A 10000-nucleotide genomic window follows, 5' to 3' on the forward strand; every position below is an offset into this window, starting at 1 on the left:
CTGAAAAAGCAATAAAACATCTTAATACTGCATTCTTTGAGAGTGTATACTTTTTCACCCAAATTCACTTGAATGTCTTTCTGTTCTTTTTCCTTTTCCATATTTTCTATTCTTTTAATCCACTCTTTGGGTATAGCTTGTTTAATTACTTCATACTTGTTTATAATTTCTTGTTTGCTGTATTCCTCTTTTGCCTCATCCATTGCATCATACACACATTGTACAGGTAAGAAACCTTCTTTCACTTCATACATTACATCTTTTACTTTAGTTATTCCCACTTCCATCCATTTCTTAAAATAAATGACTTTGTCTTGTTTTAAAACCTTGTTGTTCAAGAACAGAGGTTGATTTAAAATGTTTTCTCTTCCTCGTGGGTCATATTCAATATTTGTTAAAAACTTCCCCCAAGCACTAAGCAATTCTCTATAAAACCCAGGTATTCTCTCTGTCATCCAACTTTTCGTTTTCATCCATAAAATTCCATCCTCCATGTTAAAATTTTCACATCTGTTTAAAAAAAATTTCATTGTTTTCTTCCATTCTGCCTTGTTTTCTTCTTGTAAATACTTTTTAACTGCTTTTACTCTTAGACTGTTTTTCCTTTGTTCTACATCCATTAATCCTAGACCACCTTTTTCTATATCCCCTAAAATCGTGTTGTAAGCTATTCTTGGCGGTTTGCCGTTCCAAATAAAATCAAGAAAACATTTCTTCAACCTCTTTTCTATCCATATTGGCATTTCAGATAAGTATAAAACATACCACAATTTAGAAACCATTAAAACATTCAAAGTTAAAACCTTCCCCTTCAAGCTTAAAGTTCTTAATTTCCAAAAGTTTATTTTTCTTTCTATTCCTGATATCAGTTGTTCCCACATTTCATCTCTTGTTTTTTTCTCATTTTTCCCCAATAAAAGTCCTAAAATTTTCATTTCTTCTACCTCTTTAAAATTAAAATAATCATTTAAAAGCACAGCTTTGCCAAACCTCATGTACACTGTTTTATCCTCATTAACTTTACCTCCTGATGCTTTACAAAATTTCTTGACAACATTCATGGCCTCTTGTACACTTTCTTTCCTATTTACAATTATTGTTGTGTCATCTGCATACTGAAAAACTTTCCCTTCAGACATTATTCCCTCGATCTCAATTCCTGTTATTTTTGTATTTTCCTTTATAGCTAATCCCAGTGGTTCTGATACAAGTGAATATAACAGTGCCGAGAGTGGACAACCTTGCCGTATTGATCTCGTAATTTTAAAACATTCAGTTAAAAACCCATTGCATTTAATTTTTGTCAAAGCCCCCTTGTATAAGATTCTAATCCATTTGATAAAATTTTTCCCAAAACCAAAACTCTTTAAAACATCAAATAAAAAACCATGTTCCACCCTATCAAAAGCTTTTTCAAAATCTAAACTGATTATGTACCCATCCTTATTTTCTTGTTTTATGTACCATATCATGTCCCTTATACTCATTGTTATGTCAGCTATGTCTCTTCCTTTGACTGCATATGCTTGATTTGTTTTTATTATAGTTGGCATCACTTCCTTCAGTCTATTTGCTAAAACCTTTGCTATAATTTTAAAATCTGTGTTCAACATTGAAATTGGTCTATAGTTCTTTAAGTCTACCCTTTCCCCTTTCCTTTTATATATAATTTTCATCAAACCTATTCTCATCCTTTCATTTACTTCCTCTTTTTCAAAAATTTCCTTAAAAACCTCCTTTAAAATCTTTGTTAAAACCCCTTTAAAACATTTGTAAAATTCACTCCCCAAACCATCTATTCCCGGACTCTTCTTTCTATTTAGTTGATCTATTGCTTGTTCAATCTCTTCATCTCTGAAATCATGGTCACATACATCTTTATCTTCTTTACTTAATTTTGCTTTTATTAGATTTAATAATTGTTTTTTTTCTTTCTCCTCTTCACCTTGTGTACTGAAAAGGTCCTCATAAAAGGCCTTTATTTCCTTTAGAATATTTTCATTTCCTTGTACGATTTCCCCATTTTTCCCTCTTATCTCCTTTACAATCTCTGCTTTTCCTTTCTTTTTCTCTAGGTCAAAATAAAACTTTGTACATTTCTCTCCTTCCACCATATATTTTGCTTTACTTCTTAATCTTGCTCCTTCATATTCTTTTTCCTCTATTTCCTTTAATCTTTCCTCAATTTCTCTTATCTTTTGTATGTCTTTGTTTTCTTTAGCTAGTTCTTTTTCTAAGTCTGTTTTCATTTCTTTTTTCTTATATCTCTTACATTTTTGTATTAGGCTACAGTATTTAATTGAGAATTTTTTTATTAAAAACTTTACGTTTTCCCACCATATTCTCTTACTCTCTTCATACATTTTACTTTCCTTTTCTCTTTCTATAATTTGTTTGATTTCTGAAACATAATCTTTATTTTTAAGAATCTCTGTATTTAAAACCCATACCCCCGGCCCTCTTTGTATTTTGTCCCAATCAATTTTAAAAAATAATAACTTATGATCACTTAAACTTGTTTCTTCATACTTAATCTTTTCAATAAAATTTTCAACATTCCTATTACATAAAATAAAATCAATTCTTGTTTTGCACACAAACTGTCCCACTATTTGTCGTCTTGAAAACTCTTTTTTTGTTTCGTTCCTTTCTCTCCATACATCAATCATTTTATTTTCTTCCATTAAAACCTTTAATTCTTTTCTGCCCGCATCACTTTTAAAAACCATTCCCTCTGCCATATCTTGTTTACTAAAAACTGTATTAAAATCCCCCATCATTACAATTTCTTTATATTTCTTTAAAAAACCTCTTAAAACATAAAAAAAATCTTTTTTTTCCTTCTCTTCTGTTGGTGCATGTACATTTACTATAACCATTTCCTTTTCATCATATTTTGTCTCTACAATCATACATTTTCCTATATTGTCTTTATATACAATTTTGCTTCTTTTAAAAACCTCCTCTTTCATTAAAAAAGCAACTCCTCTTCCAAATCTTCCATCACCATTGTTATATAAAATTCCTCCAGCCCATCTCCTTTGAAAATCCTTCATCACATTCTCTTTCCAGTTCGTTTCTTGTAGTGCAATGATATCTTCGTGTTTACATCTTTCAATTACTTTTTCAAATTTTCTCACGTCCAGCAGTCCTCTTGCATTAAAAGTCACACAACTTAAAACCATTAAAAGAAAAATTAAATACCTAAAAACCATTGTCTCACTTCATCTCCTCCAGTCCCTTTAAAACTTCATATCTATTTACACATTTCATTTGTCCTTTTTTCATCACTTTTTTCTTAGCAAACTGTACATTTGGTGTTACCTTTAATGTTCTTCTTCTTGTTTGTGCTCTTCCGACTCTACTTTTCTCCAATACTGCTGCTTCTTCCATTTCTTTATTGTCAATCCCGCTGCTCTCTACTATCTCATTTTGTCCTTCTTTGTCCATCGTATCTAAAAGACTTGTAAAACTTGCAGAAATTTCAATTGGTGTCCATGTACCATCATCTCCTTGTGAATTGTCCTTCTCGTTTTCCACTTCTTTATCCTCTGTTGTCTGTTCCTCTATGGTTATTCCCTTTTCCATTTCATTTGCTCCATCAGTGTGTTGTTGTTCTTCATTTTCATTTTCTTCTCCATCGTTCCCTTCATGCATTTGACTGTCCACCTGTTTTTGTGATCCTCCTTCCCCTCCATCCATCCAACACTCACATTTATTTAAATAGTCTTGGCAGTCCGGGCACTTAACAGTGTTACAGTCCCTTGCGAAATGTCCCCTCTCCTCACATTTGTAGCACTTAAAATCAGGGCAATCTTTCATTAGATGGTCTGGGCTCATGCACAGCCGACAGGTTTTCACCTGATGGCTGTGCATCACCCTAAAATATTGCGGCCCTTCCGCTGTTTCCAGCTTCGTGCTGTATGGGAGTGAAACCACTTCCCTGGGGAACCTCACTCTCGCAAACCTTGTCCCGTCCTCGATTCCAGTGCCCGGATACAGCCTTCTTTTAATTTTTGATATTGGCAAAACGCCCCAACCTTGCAATTTTTCTAAAATTTCGTTATCCTCCAGGTAAACAGGCAAATGCATGAAGGAAACGACATATTCTCTGTTTTGTAATCTCCTCACCTCACAGTTTGTTCCTTTTATCATTAGTCCATCCATTAACTCATCACACATTTCCTCCTTCTCCAGGGTCAGTTCATATTCCTTATTTTGTCTTGGTCTTAGTGCCAGAACGTTTCCTTCTCCAATTTTCTCTGCTATCACTTTAATTATATCCTCCGCCTTTACTCCATTAGCATTGTCCACATTTACAATCACTGTTGCTTCCTTCATGTATTTCCTTTGCTCAAAATTCTTAACACCTGTATCCTTTTGGTTTCCAGCTCGTGGTCGATGTTCAGGTCCAGTGTCATTGCCGTTCTGTTTCTCCGCCGCCATTTCCAGGTCATTAGCCGTAGGTCCGTCCATTTCAAATGAAAAACAAACTCGAAAAACAAACAAACTAAACCACGAAAAATCACGATTTAACCACCCTCCAGCCAGCCAAAAGCTGCTGTTAGGTGGTTTAAACAAAAAAAGAATCACTAACAAACAAAACTCAATCGATATACAAATAAAAAACTACAAACACTAACAAACATAAACAATGAGAGAGCCTTCCTCTCTCTACTGCAGCCAACTCACTTCCTGATTGCTCAATAGCGCCCTCAGGGTGGTGTGGCCGTAAGCGAGCGCTGACTCGATTCGAGAGCCACTTCAAGACTAATGTGGCAACGCCATGCCATCGGCGAACGCTTACAGAAAGGATGCATTTCTGGAAAAAAATTATATGAATAAATAATTAAATAATTAATTAAATAAAGAATGAAATGCTTACAGCACCTGGTATTCCCAGGCGGTCTCCCATCCAAGTACTAACCAGGCCCGACCCTGCTTGGCTTCCGAGATCAGACGAGAGCGGGCGTGCTCAGGGTGGTGTGGCCGTAAGCGAGCGCTGACTCGATTCGAGAGCCACTTCAAGACTAATGTGGCAACGCCATGCCATCGGCGAACGCTTACAGAAAGGATGCATTTCTGGAAAAAAATTATATGAATAAATAATTAAATAATTAATTAAATAAAGAATTAAATGCTTACAGCACCTGGTATTCCCAGGCGGTCTCCCATCCAAGTACTAACCAGGCCCGACCCTGCTTGGCTTCCGAGATCAGACGAGAGCGGGCGTGCTCAGGGTGGTGTGGCCGTAAGCGAGCGCTGACTCGATTCGAGAGCCACTTCAAGACTAATGTGGCAACGCCATGCCATCGGCGAACGCTTACAGAAAGGATGCATTTCTGGAAAAAATTATATGAATAAATAATTAAATAATTAATTAAATAAAGAATTAAATGCTTACAGCACCTGGTATTCCCAGGCGGTCTCCCATCCAAGTACTAACCAGGCCCGACCCTGCTTGGCTTCCGAGATCAGACGAGAGCGGGCGTGCTCAGGGTGGTGTGGCCGTAAGCGAGCGCTGACTCGATTCGAGAGCCACTTCAAGACTAATGTGGCAACGCCATGCCATCGGCGAACGCTTACAGAAAGGATGCATTTCTGGAAAAAAATTATATGAATAAATAATTAAATAATTAATTAAATGCTTACAGCACCTGGTATTCCCAGGCGGTCTCCCATCCAAGTACTAACCAGGCCCGACCCTGCTTGGCTTCCGAGATCAGACGAGAGCGGGCGTGCTCAGGGTGGTGTGGCCGTAAGCGAGCACTGACTCGATTCGAGAGCCACTTCAAGACTAATGTGGCAACGCCATGCCATCGGCGAACGCTTACAGAAAGGATGCATTTCTGGAAAAAAATTATATGAATAAATAATTAAATAATTAATTAAATAAAGAATTAAATGCTTACAGCACCTGGTATTCCCAGGCGGTCTCCCATCCAAGTACTAACCAGGCCCGACCCTGCTTGGCTTCCGAGATCAGACGAGAGCGGGCGTGCTCAGGGTGGTGTGGCCGTAAGCGAGCGCTGACTCGATTCGAGAGCCACTTCAAGACTAATGTGGCAACGCCATGCCATCGGCGAACGCTTACAGAAAGGATGCATTTCTGGAAAAAAATTATATGAATAAATAATTAAATAATTAATTAAATAAAGAATTAAATGCTTACAGCACCTGGTATTCCCAGGCGGTCTCCCATCCAAGTACTAACCAGGCCCGACCCTGCTTGGCTTCCGAGATCAGACGAGAGCGGGCGTGCTCAGGGTGGTGTGGCCGTAAGCGAGCGCTGACTCGATTCGAGAGCCACTTCAAGACTAATGTGGCAACGCCATGCCATCGGCGAACGCTTACAGAAAGGATGCATTTCTGGAAAAAAATTATATGAATAAATAATTAAATAATTAATTAAATAAAGAATTAAATGCTTACAGCACCTGGTATTCCCAGGCGGTCTCCCATCCAAGTACTAACCAGGCCCGACCCTGCTTGGCTTCCGAGATCAGACGAGAGCGGGCGTGCTCAGGGTGGTGTGGCCGTAAGCGAGCGCTGACTCGATTCGAGAGCCACTTCAAGACTAATGTGGCAACGCCATGCCATCGGCGAACGCTTACAGAAAGGATGCATTTCTGGAAAAAAATTATATGAATAAATAATTAAATAATTAATTAAATAAAGAATTAAATGCTTACAGCACCTGGTATTCCCAGGCGGTCTCCCATTCAAGTACTAACCAGGCCCGACCCTGCTTGGCTTCCGAGATCAGACGAGAGCGGGCGTGCTCAGGGTGGTGTGGCCGTAAGCGAGCGCTGACTCGATTCGAGAGCCACTTCAAGACTAATGTGGCAACGCCATGCCATCGGCGAACGCTTACAGAAAGAATGCATTTCTGGAAAAAAATTATATGAATAAATAATTAAATAATTAATTAAATAAAGAATCAAACGCTTACAGCACCTGGTATTCCCAGGCGGTCTCCCATCCAAGTACTAACCAGGCCCGACCCTGCTTGGCTTCCGAGATCAGACGAGAGCGGGCGTGCTCAGGGTGGTGTGGCCGTAAGCGAGCGCTGACTCGATTCGAGAGCCACTTCAAGACTAATGTGGCAACGCCATGCCTTCGGCGAACGCTTACAGAAAGGATGCATTTCTGGAAAAAAATTATATGAATAAATAATTAAATAATTAATTAAATAAAGAATTAAATGCTTACAGCACCTGGTATTCCCAGGCGGTCTCCCATCCAAGTACTAACCAGGCCCGACCCTGCTTGGCTTCCGAGATCAGACGAGAGCGGGCGTGCTCAGGGTGGTGTGGCCGTAAGCGAGCGCTGGCTCGATTCGAGAGCCACTTCAAGACTAATGTGGCAACGGCATGCCATCGGCGAACGCTTACAGAAAGGATGCATTTCTGGAAAAAAATTATATGAATAAATAATTAAATAATTAATTAAATGCTTACAGCACCTGGTATTCCCAGGCGGTCTCCCATCCAAGTACTAACCAGGCCCGACCCTGCTTGGCTTCCGAGATCAGACGAGAGCGGGCGTGCTCAGGGTGGTGTGGCCGTAAGCGAGCGCTGACTCGATTCGAGAGCCACTTCAAGACTAATGTGGCAACACCATGCCATCGGCGAACGCTTACAGAAAGGATGCATTTCTGGAAAAAAATTATATGAATAAATAATTAAATAATTAATTAAATAAAGAATTAAATGCTTACAGCACCTGGTATTCCCAGGCGGTCTCCCATCCAAGTACTAACCAGGCCCGACCCTGCTTGGCTTCCGAGATCAGACGAGAGCGTGCGTGCTCAGGGTGGTGTGGCCGTAAGCGAGCGCTGGCTCGATTCGAGAGCCACTTCAAGACTAATGTGGCAACGGCATGCCATCGGCGAACGCTTACAGAAAGGATGCATTTCTGGAAAAAAATTATATGAATAAATAATTAAATAATTAATTAAATGCTTACAGCACCTGGTATTCCCAGGCGGTCTCCCATCCAAGTACTAACCAGGCCCGACCCTGCTTGGCTTCCGAGATCAGACGAGAGCGGGCGTGCTCAGGGTGGTGTGGCCGTAAGCGAGCGCTGACTCGATTCGAGAGCCACTTCAAGACTAATGTGGCAACACCATGCCATCGGCGAACGCTTACAGAAAGGATGCATTTCTGGAAAAAAATTATATGAATAAATAATTAAATAATTAATTAAATAAAGAATTAAATGCTTACAGCACCTGGTATTCCCAGGCGGTCTCCCCTCCAAGTACTAACCAGGCCCGACCCTGCTTGGCTTCCGAGATCAGACGAGAGCGGGCGTCCTCAGGGTGGTGTGGCCGTAAGCGAGCGCTGACTCGATTCGAGAGCCACTTCAAGGCTAATGTGGCAACGCCATGCCATCGGCGAACGCTTACAGAAAGGATGCATTTCTGGAAAAAAATTATATAAATAAATAATTAAATAATTAATTAAATAAAGAATTAAATGCTTACAGCACCTGGTATTCCCAGGCGGTCTCCCATCCAAGTACTAACCAGGCCCGACCCTGCTTGGCTTCCGAGATCAGACGAGAGCGGGCGTGCTCAGGGTGGTGTGGCCGTAAGCGAGCGCTGACTCGATTCGAGAGCCACTTCAAGACTAATGTGGCAACGCCATGCCATCGGCGAACGCTTACAGAAAGGATGCATTTCTGGAAAAAAATTATATGAATAAATAATTAAATAATTAATTAAATAAAGAATTAAATGCTTACAGCACCTGGTATTCCCAGGCGGTCTCCCATCCAAGTACTAACCAGGCCCGACCCTGCTTGGCTTCCGAGATCAGACGAGAGCGGGCGTGCTCAGGGTGGTGTGGCCGTAAGCGAGCGCTGACTCGATTCGAGAGCCACTTCAAGACTAATGTGGCAACGCCATGCCATCGGCGAACGCTTACAGAAAGGATGCATTTCTGGAAAAAAATTATATGAATAAATAAATAAATAATTAATTAAATGCTTACAGCACCTGGTATTCCCAGGCGGTCTCCCATCCAAGTACTAACCAGGCCCGACCCTGCTTGGCTTCCGAGATCAGACGAGAGCGGGCGTGCTCAGGGTGGTGTGGCCGTAAGCGAGCGATGATTCGATTCGAGAGCCACTTCAAGACTAATGTGGCAACGCCATGCCATCGGCGAACGCTTACAGAAAGGATGCATTTCTGGAAAAAAATTATATGAATAAATAATTAAATAATTAATTAAATAAAGAATTTAATGCTTACAGCACCTGGTATTCCCAGGCGGTCTCCCATCCAAGTACTAACCAGGCCCGACCCTGCTTGGCTTCCGAGATCAGACGAGAGCGGGCGTGCTCAGGGTGGTGTGGCCGTAAGCGAGCGCTGACTCGATTCGAGAGCCACTTCAAGACTAATGTGGCAACGCCATGCCATCGGCGAACGCTTACAGAAAGGATGCATTTCTGGAAAAAAATTATATGAATAAATAATTAAATAATTAATTAAATAAAGAATTAAATGCTTACAGCACCTGGTATTCCCAGGCGGTCTCCCATCCAAGTACTAACCAGGCCCGACCCTGCTTGGCTTCCGAGATCAGACGAGAGCGGGCGTGCTCAGGGTGGTGTGGCCGTAAGCGAGCGCTGACTCGATTCGAGAGCCACTTCAAGACTAATGTGGCAACGCCATGCCTTCGGCGAACGCTTACAGAAAGGATGCATTTCTGGAAAAAAATTATATGAATAAATAATTAAATAATTAATTAAATAAAGAATTAAATGCTTACAGCACCTGGTATTCCCAGGCGGTCTCCCATCCAAGTACTAACCAGGCCCGACCCTGCTTGGCTTCCGAGATCAGACGAGAGCGGGCGTGCTCAGGGTGGTGTGGCCGTAAGCGAGCGCTGGCTCGATTCGAGAGCCACTTCAAGACTAATGTGGCAACGGCATGCCATCGGCGAACGCTTACAGAAAGGATGCATTTCTGGAAAAAAATTATATGAATAAATAA

The 10000-nt window shown here is 40.9% G+C and overlaps 20 non-coding genes across 20 annotated transcripts; all 20 read right to left on the reverse strand.

Moving 5' to 3' along the window:
• Nucleotides 1-4878: 4878 nt before the first annotated feature.
• On the reverse strand, nucleotides 4879-4997 carry LOC129418803 (5S ribosomal RNA). The gene has a single exon (XR_008636244.1). It is a non-coding gene; the product is annotated as a 5S ribosomal RNA (ribosomal RNA).
• A 141-nt stretch (nucleotides 4998-5138) lies between these two features.
• On the reverse strand, nucleotides 5139-5257 carry LOC129418811 (5S ribosomal RNA). Its single transcript, XR_008636247.1, has one exon. It is a non-coding gene; the product is annotated as a 5S ribosomal RNA (ribosomal RNA).
• Nucleotides 5258-5397: 140 nt separating this feature from the next.
• Nucleotides 5398-5516, reverse strand: LOC129418815 (5S ribosomal RNA). Its single transcript, XR_008636248.1, has one exon. It is a non-coding gene; the product is annotated as a 5S ribosomal RNA (ribosomal RNA).
• Nucleotides 5517-5645: 129 nt separating this feature from the next.
• Nucleotides 5646-5764, reverse strand: LOC129418819 (5S ribosomal RNA). The gene has a single exon (XR_008636249.1). It is a non-coding gene; the product is annotated as a 5S ribosomal RNA (ribosomal RNA).
• Nucleotides 5765-5905: 141 nt separating this feature from the next.
• Nucleotides 5906-6024, reverse strand: LOC129418824 (5S ribosomal RNA). The gene has a single exon (XR_008636251.1). It is a non-coding gene; the product is annotated as a 5S ribosomal RNA (ribosomal RNA).
• Nucleotides 6025-6165: 141 nt separating this feature from the next.
• LOC129418829 (5S ribosomal RNA) lies at nucleotides 6166-6284 on the reverse strand. Its single transcript, XR_008636252.1, has one exon. It is a non-coding gene; the product is annotated as a 5S ribosomal RNA (ribosomal RNA).
• Nucleotides 6285-6425: 141 nt separating this feature from the next.
• LOC129418833 (5S ribosomal RNA) lies at nucleotides 6426-6544 on the reverse strand. Its single transcript, XR_008636253.1, has one exon. It is a non-coding gene; the product is annotated as a 5S ribosomal RNA (ribosomal RNA).
• Nucleotides 6545-6685: 141 nt separating this feature from the next.
• On the reverse strand, nucleotides 6686-6804 carry LOC129418838 (5S ribosomal RNA). The gene has a single exon (XR_008636254.2). It is a non-coding gene; the product is annotated as a 5S ribosomal RNA (ribosomal RNA).
• Nucleotides 6805-6945: 141 nt separating this feature from the next.
• Nucleotides 6946-7064, reverse strand: LOC129418843 (5S ribosomal RNA). Its single transcript, XR_008636255.2, has one exon. It is a non-coding gene; the product is annotated as a 5S ribosomal RNA (ribosomal RNA).
• Nucleotides 7065-7205: 141 nt separating this feature from the next.
• LOC129418846 (5S ribosomal RNA) lies at nucleotides 7206-7324 on the reverse strand. Its single transcript, XR_008636256.1, has one exon. It is a non-coding gene; the product is annotated as a 5S ribosomal RNA (ribosomal RNA).
• Nucleotides 7325-7453: 129 nt separating this feature from the next.
• LOC129418850 (5S ribosomal RNA) lies at nucleotides 7454-7572 on the reverse strand. The gene has a single exon (XR_008636258.1). It is a non-coding gene; the product is annotated as a 5S ribosomal RNA (ribosomal RNA).
• Nucleotides 7573-7713: 141 nt separating this feature from the next.
• LOC129418860 (5S ribosomal RNA) lies at nucleotides 7714-7832 on the reverse strand. Its single transcript, XR_008636261.2, has one exon. It is a non-coding gene; the product is annotated as a 5S ribosomal RNA (ribosomal RNA).
• Nucleotides 7833-7961: 129 nt separating this feature from the next.
• LOC141356160 (5S ribosomal RNA) lies at nucleotides 7962-8080 on the reverse strand. The gene has a single exon (XR_012362602.1). It is a non-coding gene; the product is annotated as a 5S ribosomal RNA (ribosomal RNA).
• A 141-nt stretch (nucleotides 8081-8221) lies between these two features.
• LOC129418869 (5S ribosomal RNA) lies at nucleotides 8222-8340 on the reverse strand. The gene has a single exon (XR_008636263.2). It is a non-coding gene; the product is annotated as a 5S ribosomal RNA (ribosomal RNA).
• A 141-nt stretch (nucleotides 8341-8481) lies between these two features.
• Nucleotides 8482-8600, reverse strand: LOC129418873 (5S ribosomal RNA). Its single transcript, XR_008636264.1, has one exon. It is a non-coding gene; the product is annotated as a 5S ribosomal RNA (ribosomal RNA).
• Nucleotides 8601-8741: 141 nt separating this feature from the next.
• LOC129418877 (5S ribosomal RNA) lies at nucleotides 8742-8860 on the reverse strand. Its single transcript, XR_008636265.1, has one exon. It is a non-coding gene; the product is annotated as a 5S ribosomal RNA (ribosomal RNA).
• Nucleotides 8861-8989: 129 nt separating this feature from the next.
• LOC141356161 (5S ribosomal RNA) lies at nucleotides 8990-9108 on the reverse strand. Its single transcript, XR_012362603.1, has one exon. It is a non-coding gene; the product is annotated as a 5S ribosomal RNA (ribosomal RNA).
• Nucleotides 9109-9249: 141 nt separating this feature from the next.
• LOC129418889 (5S ribosomal RNA) lies at nucleotides 9250-9368 on the reverse strand. Its single transcript, XR_008636268.1, has one exon. It is a non-coding gene; the product is annotated as a 5S ribosomal RNA (ribosomal RNA).
• Nucleotides 9369-9509: 141 nt separating this feature from the next.
• LOC129418895 (5S ribosomal RNA) lies at nucleotides 9510-9628 on the reverse strand. Its single transcript, XR_008636271.1, has one exon. It is a non-coding gene; the product is annotated as a 5S ribosomal RNA (ribosomal RNA).
• A 141-nt stretch (nucleotides 9629-9769) lies between these two features.
• Nucleotides 9770-9888, reverse strand: LOC129418900 (5S ribosomal RNA). Its single transcript, XR_008636274.1, has one exon. It is a non-coding gene; the product is annotated as a 5S ribosomal RNA (ribosomal RNA).
• Between the last annotated feature and the right edge of the window lie 112 nt (nucleotides 9889-10000).

The sequence above is a fragment of the Misgurnus anguillicaudatus genome, chromosome 21 (assembly GCF_027580225.2).
Source record: "Misgurnus anguillicaudatus chromosome 21, ASM2758022v2, whole genome shotgun sequence".
In the NCBI taxonomy this organism is placed as follows: domain Eukaryota; kingdom Metazoa; phylum Chordata; class Actinopteri; order Cypriniformes; family Cobitidae; genus Misgurnus; species Misgurnus anguillicaudatus.